Here is a 14377-nt window from a genome sequence, read left to right as displayed (position 1 = left end):
AGAGAGAGAGAGAGAGAGAGAATTTTAACATTTATTTTTTAGTTTTTGGCGGACACATCATCTTTGTATGTGGTGCTAAGGATTGAACCCAGGCCGCACACATGCCAGGCGAGCGTGCTACCGCTTGAGCCACATCCCCAGCCCTCAGTGGTAACATCTTGCATTACTATAGTTCAAGATTACAGTCATAAATTGATGTACTCCATCAACTTTATTCAGATTTCACTTGTTTTACATGTCCTAGTATGTGTGTTTGTGTATAATATCCCCCCATAGAATTTTATTCTAATATATTTCTATGCTTAAAGATAGTTTATTTTTTGAATTTTTTTCTACTTGTAGAGGGACACACAATGTCTTTGCTTATTAATTTATTTTTTATGTGGTGCTGAGGATTGAACCAGTGCCTCATAATACTAGGCAAGCATTCTGCCACTGAGTTACAGCCCCAGCCCCTTGAAGATAGTTTATTGAGCATCCTATCATACTTCTCTAATACAAGGGTTTACATGCAAATGAAAAATTTTCCTGTGAAAATTAGACTCTATGTGTTGAAGATTTTCTTTTGGATTAACCAATTACCATAGTTATTTATTTATTTATTTAAAGAGAGAGAGAGAGAGAGAGAGAGAGAGAGAGAGAGAGAATTTTTAATATTTATTTTTAGTTCTCGGCGGACACAACATCTTTGTTTGTATGTGGTGCTGAGGATCGAACCCGGGCCGCATGCATGCCAGCCCCTACCATAGTTATTTATTTATTTATGCCAGACTAGGATGCTCTACCACGGAGTTACGTCCCCATCCCTTTTATTTTTTATTTTGAGATAAGGTCTTGTTAAGTTGCCCAGCCTGACCTCGACCTCATGATCCTTCTGCCTCAGCCTTCCAGAATTTTATGTGTGGGCCTCAGCACCCATCTACTGTGGTTATTTTTGTATACATGGAGAAAGTCCTATAAATGTAATATACATTTTTATAAGTAATTTTAAACACTATAGGTAAATTTTTAGTGGGAAAACATTTCTTACTGAGATGGATGGTTGCATGGTATTTCTAGAAAATCTGTGGATGATGGAACTTATTGCTAGAATGAGACAGGGTTTGCGTAAATCTTTCTCCTTTTTGTGGGGTGGGAGTAAATGCAAATCTGAGAAACCTTATTAAAATAAATAAGTATATCTAGATGGAAGAAATTTTGTCATGGTATTGTCTCTCAAGTGTTTGAATCCATTCCTTTGCTTTTGCTAGGTGGAAAGTCTTCAATAAGTTCCTGAGGAGAGACCAGAAATATCACGTACTTTTCCTCAGGCAGATTAACTCTAGGAAAGAGAGTGAGTGGAAGATATTGTTTAGAAATTTATTCAATTCTAGTGATTCAGACCTTGTATTTCTTGAAAACTTTTCACATATTAACCCAAGTCAGTTGAAGGCTATTCTTTGGGGTATATCCCTTGGAGTAAAATTGCTGGGACAGGGGCTGTGGCTGTGGCTCAGTGGTAGAGTGCTTGCCTTGCATGTGTGAGGCACCACATATAAATATATAAAATAAAAGTCCATTGATAACTAAACAATATTTAAAAAAATTGCTGGGACAAAGCATGTAAATTTTAGATAGTGCTAAATTGTTCTTAAAAGAAATTGTTCCAGTGTTTTATTCCCATCACTCATATTTGGGTGATCTAGTTATGTTTCTTCATGTTATTCTGATGGTTTGGAATGACATACAGTTGTTTGATTTTGCATTACCTTTATTACTAGCAAAGATTAGTGACTTTTCATGTTTAGAGGTCATTGATTTTCTTTTTTTTTGTATTGCTTTTTCTTTTGCCCATTTTTCTTTTATGTCATTTATCTTTTTTTAAAAAATTGGTTTATATGCGTTCTTCATATATTCTGGATGTTAGTCCTGAGATTATATGTGCAGCAATGATTTTTTTCTACTGAATACCTTGTCATTTTATTTCACATTTAAATATTTTATCTATAAGTGATTGGTCAAATAAGTGTTGAAAAAAGACTAGTTTTCCTTACTGAAGAATTTTGAATAATATAAGGAGATACTCCACTTTTCAGGAGTGGAGCTTAATTTCTCTCCTTCACCTTCCCTGAAGTATCCACTGTGTTTGGTAACTCTTATGCAAGGAGAGAATATAGAAAAGGGTAAGATAGTGGAGAAACCTATTAAACACCACCTTACTTGAAAAATCCCTTGAAAAAAAGGTTAATGTTGCAATGATGACAAGTTGATATGAGGTGCCTGCTGATATGATATGATTAGGAAGGAATGTCACCTTTGTGGTATTTTCCCAAAACTCATAGCCCCACTCTAATCAGGAGAAAAACATCAAACAAACTCCTATTGAGGGACATGTTACAAAACACTGGATAATACTTAAAACTGTCAAGGTTGTGAAAAATTCTCACAGACACTAAGGAGATGTGATGAATAAATGTCATTTGCTATCCTGAATCAAAAAGTGTATTAGCATAAAAATTATGTAATTCTGAATAAGGTTTGGAATTTAGGGAATAGAAATGTACCAATATTAGTTTCTTGGTCTGGCAAATGTACCATTGTGATCTAAAATATTAGCATTAGGGGAAACTTTGTGAAGGTATATGACAAATCTCAAAATCATCTTTTCAACTTTTCTTTAAGTCTGAAATTGTATTTCAAAATGAAAAGTTTATTAAGAACTTTTCCTTGTTTTTTTTTGATCTAAGATGCGGTTGAGGTAGGCATGGTCCCGCACACTTGTAATTCCAGCTACTCAAGAGGAGGGTTGCAAATTTGAGGCTAGGTTGGAAAACTTACTGAGACTCTTTATCAAAATAAATAAGAATAAAAAGTGCTGGGTGTGTGGCTTAGTGGTGGGGTGCCCCTGGGTTTAATCATCAGTACTGCAAAAAACAAACATTTAAAAAAATATGTAATATAGTTAAAATGTACAGAAAGGTATATGGTGAGAAACTTCCTTTTTTCTCTTTCTGGGAGTAGTCAGTGTTTCCAATTTCCTAGGTACCTTTCTGGGCATGTTAGCTGTGTCTAGCAATTATATATGTTATATCATCTCCTTCCTGTTTTCAAATAAATGGAATACTGTAATCAATGACCTATACCTTGTTTCCCCCCTCTACCTGCTTTGAATAGTGTAGTTTGAAGATTTTTTTTTTGAGAGAGAGAGAGAGAGAGAGAGAGAGAGAGAGAGAGAGAGAGAGAGAGAATTTTAATATTTATATTTTAGTTTTCGACGGACACAACATCTTTGTTTGTATGTGGTGCTGAGGATCGAACCCGGGCTGCACGCATGCCAGGCTAGCGCATTACCGCTTGAGCCACATCCCCAGCCCCAACAGTGTGTATTCTTTCTAAAGCAGTTGTGTTTGGTATTCCATGATATGGGTGTACCTTAATTTACTTAAAAATTTTGAGTAAGCTTGCACAGGAATCATATTACAATTTGTGGGTCAGATCTGCCTTTAGGATTAAATTCTCAGAAGTGAAATTGCTACAAAAGGGGATTTATGCATCTAAATTTTTGTCGCCTATTACTAAATAGCTTTCTGCAGGGATTGTTCCAGTTTTCGTTAACAGCATCAGTGAGAACCGTATCTGTCTTTAACTTCAGCTGCTTTTAAACAGAAATTTCAGAATCCTTGTTTATGTGTCATACTGGGAATGAACCCCACATGATAGGCAAACACTGTAAAACTGAATTACATCCCCAGCCCAGAAGTTTAAAGTTTTTTTTTTATTGTTGTTGTTGTACCAAGGATTGAATTTAGGGGCACTCAACCACTGAGCCACATCCCCAGCACTCTTTTGTATTTTATTTAAAGATAGGGTCTCACTGAGTTGCTCAGTGCCTCAGGCTTAGCCTCCCATGTGCACTCTGCACCAGGCTCAAATCTTAAATGTAGTAGTTTTTTTTTTTTTTTAATGTTATTTTGTTTATGTGGTAAATAAACAAAGGATCTAACCCAGTATCTCACACATGCAAGGCAAGCAAGCATTCTGCAACTAAGTTACAACCCCAGCCCTTAGTGAAGTAGTGTTGATCATTCTTTTCCTCTACAACTTGTGCTTTTTGTGTTAATCTTAAAAGTTCTTTTTTCTTTATTGATCTTGTAAAGATAGTCTTCTTTATTTTACATCCTCAGAATTAGAAAAAAAATTGCTTTTTCACATCTTTTATCTACTGTATCTTATTTCTTTGAATGATTTGTTATGGTGACCTTAGTTGTGGGTGTTTTGATGGGAATTGTGTTCAATCTGTATAGTGCTTTTGGTAATTCGACCATTTTGACAAATTAACTCTGCCTATTCAAGAACATAGGAGGTTTTTCCATCTTCTAAGGTCTTCTTCAATTTCTTTCTTTAGTGTTTTATAGTTGTCATTGTAGAGGTTCTTCACCTCTTTTTTGTTATTTTTGACTTCCAAATATTTTATTTTTTTTGAGGCTACTGTGAATGGGTAGTTTCCTAATTTCTTTTTCAGCAGATTAATCATTCGAGTATTGGAATGTGCTTGATTTATGAGTGTTAATCTTGTATTTTGCTACTTTGCTGAATTCATTTGTGAGCTCTGGAAGTCTTCTGGTAAAGTTTTTGGGGTCTTCTAAATTTAGGATCATGTCATTGGCAAACAGATAATTTGAGCTCTTCTTATCCTATTTGTATCCCTTTAATTTCCTTCTCTTGCCTGATTGCTCTGATTGGAGTTTCAAGGACTGTTGAATAGGAGTGGTGAAAGTGGGCATCCTTGTCTTCTTCCTGTTTTTAGAGAAAATGCCTTCAGTTTTTCTCCAGTCAGAATAATTTTGGCCTTGGGTTTATCATATATATATATATGTCATATATATATCCTTAATAATGTTGGGGGAAGTTCCTTCTGTCCCTAGTTTTTCTGGTGTTTTAAACATGAATGGGTGCTGAATTTTGTCAAATGCTTTTTCTTCATCTACTGAGATAGTCATGTGATTCTTATCCTTAAGTCTGTTTCTATGGCACATTATATTTATTGTTTTCTGTCCGTTGAACCAGCCTTGAATCTCTGGGAGGAAACCCACTTGATCATGGTACACTATCTTTTTAATATATTTTTGTATGTGGTTTGCCAATATTAAGAATTTTTGCATCTATATTCATCAAGGAAATTGGTCTGAAGTTTTCTTTCTTTGATGTGTCTTTGTCTAGTTTTGGTATTAGGGTGATACCAGTTTCTTAGAATGACTTTCCTGCCTTGAATTTTTGAATGATGCTCATGAGCTTCTCTTTTGGAAAGGGAATCAGGCTTTATTTTGGTCTTTACCTTTGAATGCTGATACAGCTGGGGGCAGGATTTAAGATTAACCATTGTTTTCTCTCAGTACTCTATATTTTCTCATTGTCTTCTAATTATTGTTACTAATGTTTCAAATAGCTGTCTAACTCATTCATTCATAGATCATTTTCTTTCTTTTTATTCTCTTTTTAAGCTGTTGTTGCTTTCCCTCAACCCCTGTCCCAGTTCTGGGGACTGAATTCAGGGCCTCTCACATTCTAGGCAAGTGTTCTATCACAGATCAACACCCCTAGGTCTTTTTTTTTTTTTTGTTACTGAGGATTGAACCCAGGGATGCTCAACCACTGAGCCACATTCCCAGGCCTTTTTTATATGTTATTTAGAGACAGGATCTCACTGAGTTGCTAAGTGCCTCGATAAGTTGCTGAGGCTGGTTTTGAATTCGTGATCCTCCTGCCTTAGCCTCCTAAACTGCCAGGATTACAGGTCCACACCACACCCAGCCCCAGGTCTTTTTAGGCTTCTTATTTTGAAAAATTTCAGGTAAACAGTTTTTGTCACAAGCATCAGCATTTTCAAGTCACAGCTTTTTTACTTTTACTACTACTCCTTTCTTAAATTCTCCCTTCTCTTGACTAATTAGCATAGTTTGATTTGAAGCAAATCTCAGGTGTCTTTTGTATCATTCCGTTTTTTCATAAATGCTTTTACTTACTCTCATGCTTTTTCCCTCATTTTTTTTTTTCTCTTTTGGTTGAGGTTTTATATTACTGTAAGTACCCAAATGTGGATTTATTTTTACTTTTTTTGCTCAATGTATGTGCTTCCCTCATTTGTGGATTCAAATTTGTCGTCATTTCTGGGAAATTCTCAGATATTATATCTTTAAAGTTTCCCCTCTATTGTCTCAATATCCTTTTGGTAGTACTTTAAAATACATATTGTCTATTTTTTATTCTCTTTTGCCTTCTACTTCTCAGACTCCTCTTTATTTCCCTGTTTCCTAGTTAGGTTAATTTCTTAAAATCTTTTTTCTAGTTCTCAGATTCTCACTTTAGCTATATCTAACTTACTGTTAATTTTATTTTCAGTGATTTTATACACACACACACACACACACACACACACACACACATATGTTTTTCTCCCCCATGCCCATACTGGGGATTTAACCTTAAGGGTTTTTGATTTTTTTTTTTTTTTTAACCAAAGAGCTACATCTTCAGCCCTTTTTATTTTTGAGACAGGGTCTTACTGAATTGTCCAGGCCTCAGTGATTTTTAATTTTTAGAGGTTCTAGCTTTTAAAAACTGTTTGCTCATTTTCATAATGTCCTTTTCTTTTTTGGTACTTTTGATCATATTTTGCTTTTTTTAAGTATTTCAAATTCATTTCATATTCTTTGTTCTAGTATCTAAACTCTGCAGGGTCTAATAATATTGTTGATTTAGTCTTCTAAATTTTGTTCATAATGCATTATTCCAGATATATATAAACTTTGATTTTGAATTTATTTTCAATGAATAAGACTATAGAGAATTTGAATTAGGTATCCTTAGGGAATCTCTGACCTGGGGCAACTTTTTATGTTACTTTTATCTTCTTGTGATCTTGAAGTGAGTATGTATTGGAACCCATGGGGCATGAGACCTGTGGTTGTAAATTCTTAGAGGGGATATTTTATCCTACCCTGAAGCCAAGCTGAAGTAGCTTCTTTGTTGCATTTCTATGCCTAGGAGTTATGTTTTTTTTTTTTCTAGTTTTTTTAGGGTTTTTCCTTTAAGGGATCTCAGTTCCAACTCCTTGCTTAACCTGCATGGTTCTAACATCAGTGTCTTTCTTGTGGATGTTTGGGTCCAGATTTTGAGTTTTTGGAAACTGATAATCTCCTGAATCATAGGGAATGACAACCTTTCGCAGGGTACCTATTGAGTTGGCTAACATGCCCCCTGCTCTGATTTTTCAGGTCTCACTTTATTTTTTTTGCCCTTAGTGGTTTCCTTACTTTTTTTCTTTTTAGGTTCAATTGTGTAGTTAAAATGGTATTATAGTGCCTTTTGCATTTAGTTCTTTATTTTATTTTTGGTACTAGGGATTAAACCTATGGGTGCTTAACCACTGAACCATACTCCCAGCCCTTACTATTTTTTAATTTTGCAACAGTGTTTTGTTAAATTGCTGAGGGTTTAACTAAGTTGCTGAAGCTGGCTTCAAACTGGTGATCTCCTGCCTCAAGCTTCCCAAGTCACTGGGGTTATAGGTATGTACCATCATACCCAGCTGGTTCTTGATTTTAATGTAGTCAAATGCATTTTTTTTTTTTAACAGTTTTATGACTTTATTTAACTATCAGCAGTTAGTTCTCATCCACATTGACTGTCTGTAGATTTTTGAACGTGGTAACGGGGACATAGGTTACCAAAGTATAGAGCTTGTTTGGTGAATCTTCATCCTCGTTAAGTTTTCTGGATAATCGCACACGAATACGATATGGGACATTCCTTATTCCTTTGGCCCAGACAGCTTTGTTGAGCCTGGTATCAATGCGCATATCTGGAGTTCCCATCTCTTTCATGGCAAATTTCCGGATCTCTTTGAGGGCCCGAGGAGCACGCTTCTTGAAACCCACTCCTTGGATGCGCTTGTGAATGTTGATGGTGTATTCCCGGGTCACGACCTCGTTGATGGCAGAACGGCCCTTCTTCTTCTCGCCACCCTTCTTTGCGGGAGCCATTCTGCCAGGCCCAAGTTGGAAAGCCAAATGCATTATTTTTAAAAAAATATTTTTAGTTGTAGATGGACACAATGCCTTTATGTATTTATTTTTATGTGGTGCTAAGGATCAAACCCAGTGCCTCACATGTGCTAAACAAATGCTCTACCACTGAGCCACAACCCCAGCCCTCATATGCATTATTTTTCTCCCATCGTGTATAATGCTTTATATGTCACATTGAAAAAAATATTTTCCTACCTAAAAGTCTTAGAGAGAGAGAGAAAGAGAGAGATAGATATTCTTTTGTATTTTCTTCTGGACAGTTTTGTCTTTTGTTTGTTTTTGGTATCAGGGATTGAACCCAGGGGCATTTATCAACTGAGCCACATCCCCAGACTTTTTTTTCTTTTTTTAAAAAAAATAGTTTTATTGTTCATGGACCTTTATTTTATTTACTTATTTATATGCGGTGCTGAGAATTGAACCCAGTACATGCTAGACAAGCGCTCTATTATTGAGCCACAACCCTAGCCCTCCAGCCCTTTTTAAATATTTTATTTAGAGTTAGGTTTTTGCTGAGTTGCTAAGTGCCTTGCTAAGATGCTGAGGCTGGCTTTGAATGTGCAATACTCCTGCATCAGCCTCCTGAGCCACTGGAATTACAGGTATGAGCCACCGTGCCTGACTCGACAGCTTTTATTTTATTTTATTTTATTTTTATTCATTTATCTAGTTTCATTTATTGACAAGAATTTTCTTTTCTCACTGTTCTGCAGTGCTACCTTTGTTATCAGTCAGTTGTTTATATATGTATGACCTTTTTCTAGACCTTATTCTATTCCATTTTCTGTTTTTTTTTAATCCTTATACCAGTACTTCTGTCACAGTTTTAATTATTGTAGTTTTGTATTAAGTCTTCCTACTTTATTCTTCTTGTTCTTAAAGTTAGTTTTGGCTTTTCTTGGTCTGTGCCATTTCCATATAGATTTTAGAATTACCTTTCCCAATTATGACCAAAATAATGTTTAGGATAGTACTTCACCTATAGCTTCTTTCTTTAATTTTTTTTTTAAGTTGTATATGAACCTAATACCTTTCTTTAATTTTTTTTTATGTGGAGCTGAGAATCGAATCCAGAGCCTCACACATGCTAGGCAAGTACTCTACAACTGAAATACAACCCCAGCCACCTATAGCTTATTTCAGTAAGAATTGATAACCTCTTAAATATTGAGTCTTCCAGACTATGAACATTTTTTAAGGTATTCTTTGTTTAAATAAATTTTTATGATTTTCAGTGCAGAAGACTTTTATATATATATACCTTTCTATTTGATTTTTTTTCTATTTGATTTTTTAAAAAATATTTTTTAGTTGTTGATATACCTTTATTTTTTATTTATTTCTATGCGATGCTGAGGATTGAAGTCAGTGCCTGACACATGCCAGGCAAGTGCTCTGCCACTGAGCAACAGTCTCAGCCCTCTATTTGATATTTTTGATGCTGTTGTAAATAATTTTTTTTAAATTTCATTTTAAAGGGTTGGGGTTGTAGCTCAGTGGCAGAGCTCTTGCCTAGCACTTGTGAGGCGCTGGGTTCAACCCACATAAAAATAAATAAAATAAAGGTATGCTGTCCATCTACAACTACAAAATTTTTAAAAAATTTATTTTTAAATTGTTACTGGAATAAGGAGACATAGTAGACTTATTGTGTATCACTTTTCTGTTCTGCACCTTTCCCAAACTCCTTTATTGATTCTAATAATTATCTGTAGATTAAAATATCTGGGGAAGATCCCCTCAATCCCATGACTCCTTCAAATGTTGCCTCACTTCTGTTTCTCTTTGCCTCAGAACTCCCCAAAATGAAATTAATGACCCTTTTTCTACGTCTTGTTTCTTTGCTCCCAGTTTTCTTATTTAACTTATTCTGAGAATTTATAGGAGCAGCAGCTGGCTCAGGTTGGCAAATTCAGTGGTTATTTCACTCTTGTCTTATTATGTAACATTTTGTTGCTTGACTTTTAGAAAAATGTGCTTCTATACTTCAGAAACTCCTTTGTTTCCCACTCCCTTTTTGTGGTATAAAAACTCATTGGCAAAGTATTCCTTCTTTGGCCTCAAATTTAAAATCAAGGTAGTCTAACTACAGGGATATCTTTTGTATCAATAGCAATCAGATCACTTGGTAATTTTAACCATTGAGAAGGCATCCATCAGCTCAGCCCCAAAAACATTGGACCAAGATTCCCAGAGCTCCAAGGAATATTTGAACCTAGATCTGAAAGGGTGGAGAAGCAAGAGGAAGGGAAAAAGGGAAGTTATTCTAGATGAGTTGAGGAAGGAGAGTTACATTCACTATTGCTGCAATGTGGTCTACTTATCTGGGTAGCAGAGGCCAAAGATGGAGCAGGAAAGGCAAATCGGATTTGAATTTTGATGGACTTTGCATGCTATGCTGTGCTAAAGCAAGCAAAATTTTCAGGCAGATTTTTGACATGATCAGATTGGCATTTGAGGAGGAAGACAGTTGGTTCTGTAGAGAACTGGCCAGATTGTAGAGCTGGGTTGAGCCACCAATTTTAAAGGCCTTTGAAGGATACTAGGCCAGGAAGAAGAGAATTTGAATAAGGGCATTGGCATTAGTGATGGGGATGGAAGAAGGACAAAAGTAAAAGTAGTTTACAGGTCTAATAGGGTAAGATAAAGTTTTGAAAGATAGGGTGGATAATAACATAATGATTAAAGAAAAAAGAAATGGGAAAAGAAGGAGACTTAATGACTTAAATTTTCTATCCTTATGCCAGTACTTTGGTCAAAGTTTTAATTATCGCAGCTTTGTATTAAGTCTGTTACATAAAAAATATGGGGGGTGGCGGTGCTGGGATTGTGGCTCAGTGGTAGGGCGCTTACCTCCCATGTTGTTGATGTGAGGTAATTTTTCTGCTTAAAGCAGAAAATGCCAAAATACCAGCGAGATAGTTGATCTGGCCATCACAGTGAGATGGTTTGATTTTTTAATGTGAATTTAAGTTATATATACATATAAAAGTATATATGAATATATATTTATATGATAAATATGTTAGTATGGTACTTGGAATTGAACCCAGGGGCTGTCTACCATGAGCTATACTCACCAAACCTTTTTATATTTTCATTCTGAGACATGATCTTGCTAATTTGTCAGGTTGGCCTTGAACTTGTGACCCTCCTACTTCAGCCTTTTGAGTTGTGTGAATTTAAGTTATAAAAGAAATTTTGATAGCAATTTAGTCTGGGATCATATCATTAGAGCGCTGGCTAAAGAATATTTGGTGTGCTCATGCAATGGAGTACTGTGCATCTATAAAAAGGAACAAGGAATATTCTGCTGTAGGATCATCTTGAAAATAAATTGTTAAATAAAAAAAAAATAGTGGTGGGCTGTGGCTGTGGCTCAGGGTTAGAGCACTGGCCTAGCACGGGTGAGGCCCTGGGTTCGATTCTCAGCACCACATATAAAACAGATAAATAAAGTCCATCAATAAATAATAAAAGTATTTTTAAAAATTAGTGATATTTTTTACCATCATTTTAAAGAAAAAGTTTCTACAAACATATAAACATTGTGTACATACATGCATACCCCATCAGAATGATAACCCCCAAACTAAGAATGGTTATTTTAAGAAGAATGAAGGAATAGGGTAGAAGAAACAGGATTGTAAGCTAAATTTCTGAATGTATTTTGTTTTGTGGATTAGGCTTTTGAAATTGCAAATGCTTTCCATATTATAAAAGAGAAATTAAAATTAGAGAAAAAGATAATTCTTAAAAATCAAATGCAGAGAATAGGAATGTAGCTCAGTTGGTAGACCATTTGCCTAGCATGCATGATAGTTTTGATTGCCAGCACGACCACCACACTAAAAAGAAAGAAAAAAGAAAAAAAGACAACTTAATTAAAAAATTCAATGCAGGGCTGGAGTTGTAGCTCAGTGGTCGAGTACTTGCCTTGCAAGTGTGAGGCACTGGGTTCGATCCTAGCACCACATAAAAACAAATAAAGGCATTGAGTCCATATACAACGAAAAAAGAAAAAAAAATCAATGCGTTGGGCTGGAGTTGTAGCTCAGTGGTAGAGTGCTTTGTCTCGCATGTGTGAGGCACTGGGTTCAATCCTCAGCATTACATAAAATAAGTAAATAAACATATTGTGTCCATCTACAACTAAAAAAAAAATCCAATGTATAATGAAGTGAACCTAAATGTGTATCAGGTTTAAGGTTGAGCACACAAAATATTTCAAGTGTCTCTAAAACATTGTAATGTACATTTCTAGAGTGGGATATATTCCCAAGGAAAAAAAACTGAGATAAGTGTATTGGATTTGGTCCTGGATTTTGATTTAGAAAAGAGATGAAAGAAGTTGGATAAGAACCTTGGAATCCTAAATTTAAGTTGGAGATGTCAGTGAGAATTCATGATGCATTTTTCTTTTAAAACAACTGTTATTTCCTAGATTTCTCTATTGAAAAATCCTAGAAACCCACGTAGGTAGTGCTCAACACTTTTAGCGCTAGACTGTGTTCTCTAAATCATAATTTGTACTACAAGAACTTTAGGGTAATTTGGGAAAATGGTTTATTTCAGGTTTGGGCCAGGAATTCTATAATATGATCCTGGAACATCTTTTTTTGAGAGGTGGGGTACCAGGGGATTGAACTCTGGGGCACTTGACCACTGAGCCATACCCCAGCCCTATTTTGTATTTTATTTAGAGACAGGGTCTCACTGAGTTGCTTAGTGCCTTAATTTTTGTGAGGCTGGCTTTGAACTTGCGATCCTCCTGCCTCAGCCTCCTGGAACATCTTTTCATATCAGAAAACAGATTATTGGGGGACACTTATGTTTCTGTGGTGAAAGAGCTTTTTCTAATCTAATACTCCAACCGGGAAGAACTAGAAAAGCTGCAGAATACTTTTAAAAACCTGTTTGAAGGTTTTGGAGACCAAGCAGAAAAAGGACTTGAGAGAAACCAAAGTTTTGGAGAGGAAGTAATTAAGGTCAGTGATGTGAAGCCAACTATTCTTTTTTTTTTTTTTTTTTTTAAAGATAGGGTCTTGCTGTGTTGCCCAGGTGGACTTGAACTTGTGATCTTTTTGCCTCATTCTTCTGAGATACTGGGATCACAAGTGCCTGTGAAGCTAGTTTTTAGTTTTCTTTTGGATAATTGATTGGCTGATTTGAAATGTGTATAGCAAGAGATTGAGCAGAATATTGTGGTAGAGCTTAAATTCTAAGTGGTTTTGATAGTTATATGGGGGTGGGGAAATAAAATTGGAAGTTTTGGGCCTACAAAGAAAAAAGGACTCTGAATAACTATATAAAATGTATGACATAATATTCACATGTTAATATCATGATAGTTAAATGCTACATACTATCACAAAATACATAAGAAACTATTCATGATTTTAGTTAGGAAACCTGAAGAATGGGCTATACTCTGTGCTTAAAGGTGAACTGAAAATAGATCAGCTGTCATAGAGGTTAAAGCCTAGCTCTCAAATCACCCCAATCCCTGATTGGATTAAAGAACTCTACTCCTGGCTTTATGCTTGCTAGAAGCAAATGTAAATCTGTAGGGGAAGACAACATCAAGTATTTATTCATGTTATCTCTATAATTTTTTAATGTATTTTGTGATAATATGTAGCTTCTAACTATATATCATGTTATTAATGTGTGAATATTATATAGTTATATAGTTATAAAATTTAGTCTGGCATTGAATAAAAATAATCAGATACATAAAAACAAAATAATTGACTAAAAATCAAGAGAGAAAACAGATAATTGAAACAGCCTGATACAGAGAATTTTAGTACAGGTGAGATGGTGTAGACCCATTTTTCCCTGCTCTTCCCTGCTAAGTATTGCTGTAAATCTTAGAATTGGTATATAAGATAACCAAAGGAACACTCCTGAAGGACAACCTGTAACAAGGTGAGCTGGTTTGGGACCACAGTACTAGAAGAACATCAGAGTCACAGAACATCTTGAATTTTCCCTGTTCTTGCCCGCACACAGAAGAAGGCCACCTACACTTGGTATTTCCTGACCCACTGATCAAGCTACAAAACACGGTCCAGGTGGGCTTATTCCTCCCTCAAATCAAATGGGAGTCCCTCTGAAAGCATTAAGCAAGTCTGAAGACATTGACAAGGGCATCAGCTGGGAACTCTAACCCTATCTGTATAAGTGGTGAGAAAAAAGCACTGTCCTTCTTCACTTCCATAGAGAGATACCAGCTCTGCAGGTTGGCAGAGCTGGCAAAACAAACGCATCTAGAGTAAGCAATTTAGTCTAAGAAATCTCTTTGTTCA

The 14377-nt window shown here is 35.6% G+C and overlaps 1 protein-coding gene and 1 pseudogene across 2 annotated transcripts in view; one reads left to right on the top strand and one right to left on the bottom strand.

The window, feature by feature from the left end:
• Positions 1 to 14377, top strand: part of LOC113197436 (attractin) — a 155394-nt gene that overhangs the window by 12736 nt on the left and 128281 nt on the right. The window lies entirely within an intron of this gene.
• LOC144255399 (large ribosomal subunit protein eL31 pseudogene) lies at positions 7616 to 8038 on the bottom strand (annotated as a pseudogene).

Source organism: Urocitellus parryii, chromosome 6, assembly GCF_045843805.1.
Source record: "Urocitellus parryii isolate mUroPar1 chromosome 6, mUroPar1.hap1, whole genome shotgun sequence".
In the NCBI taxonomy this organism is placed as follows: Eukaryota; Metazoa; Chordata; class Mammalia; order Rodentia; family Sciuridae; genus Urocitellus; species Urocitellus parryii.
Note: the sequence above shows the minus strand (reverse complement) of the source record. Positions and strands in the feature narration are given on the sequence as shown.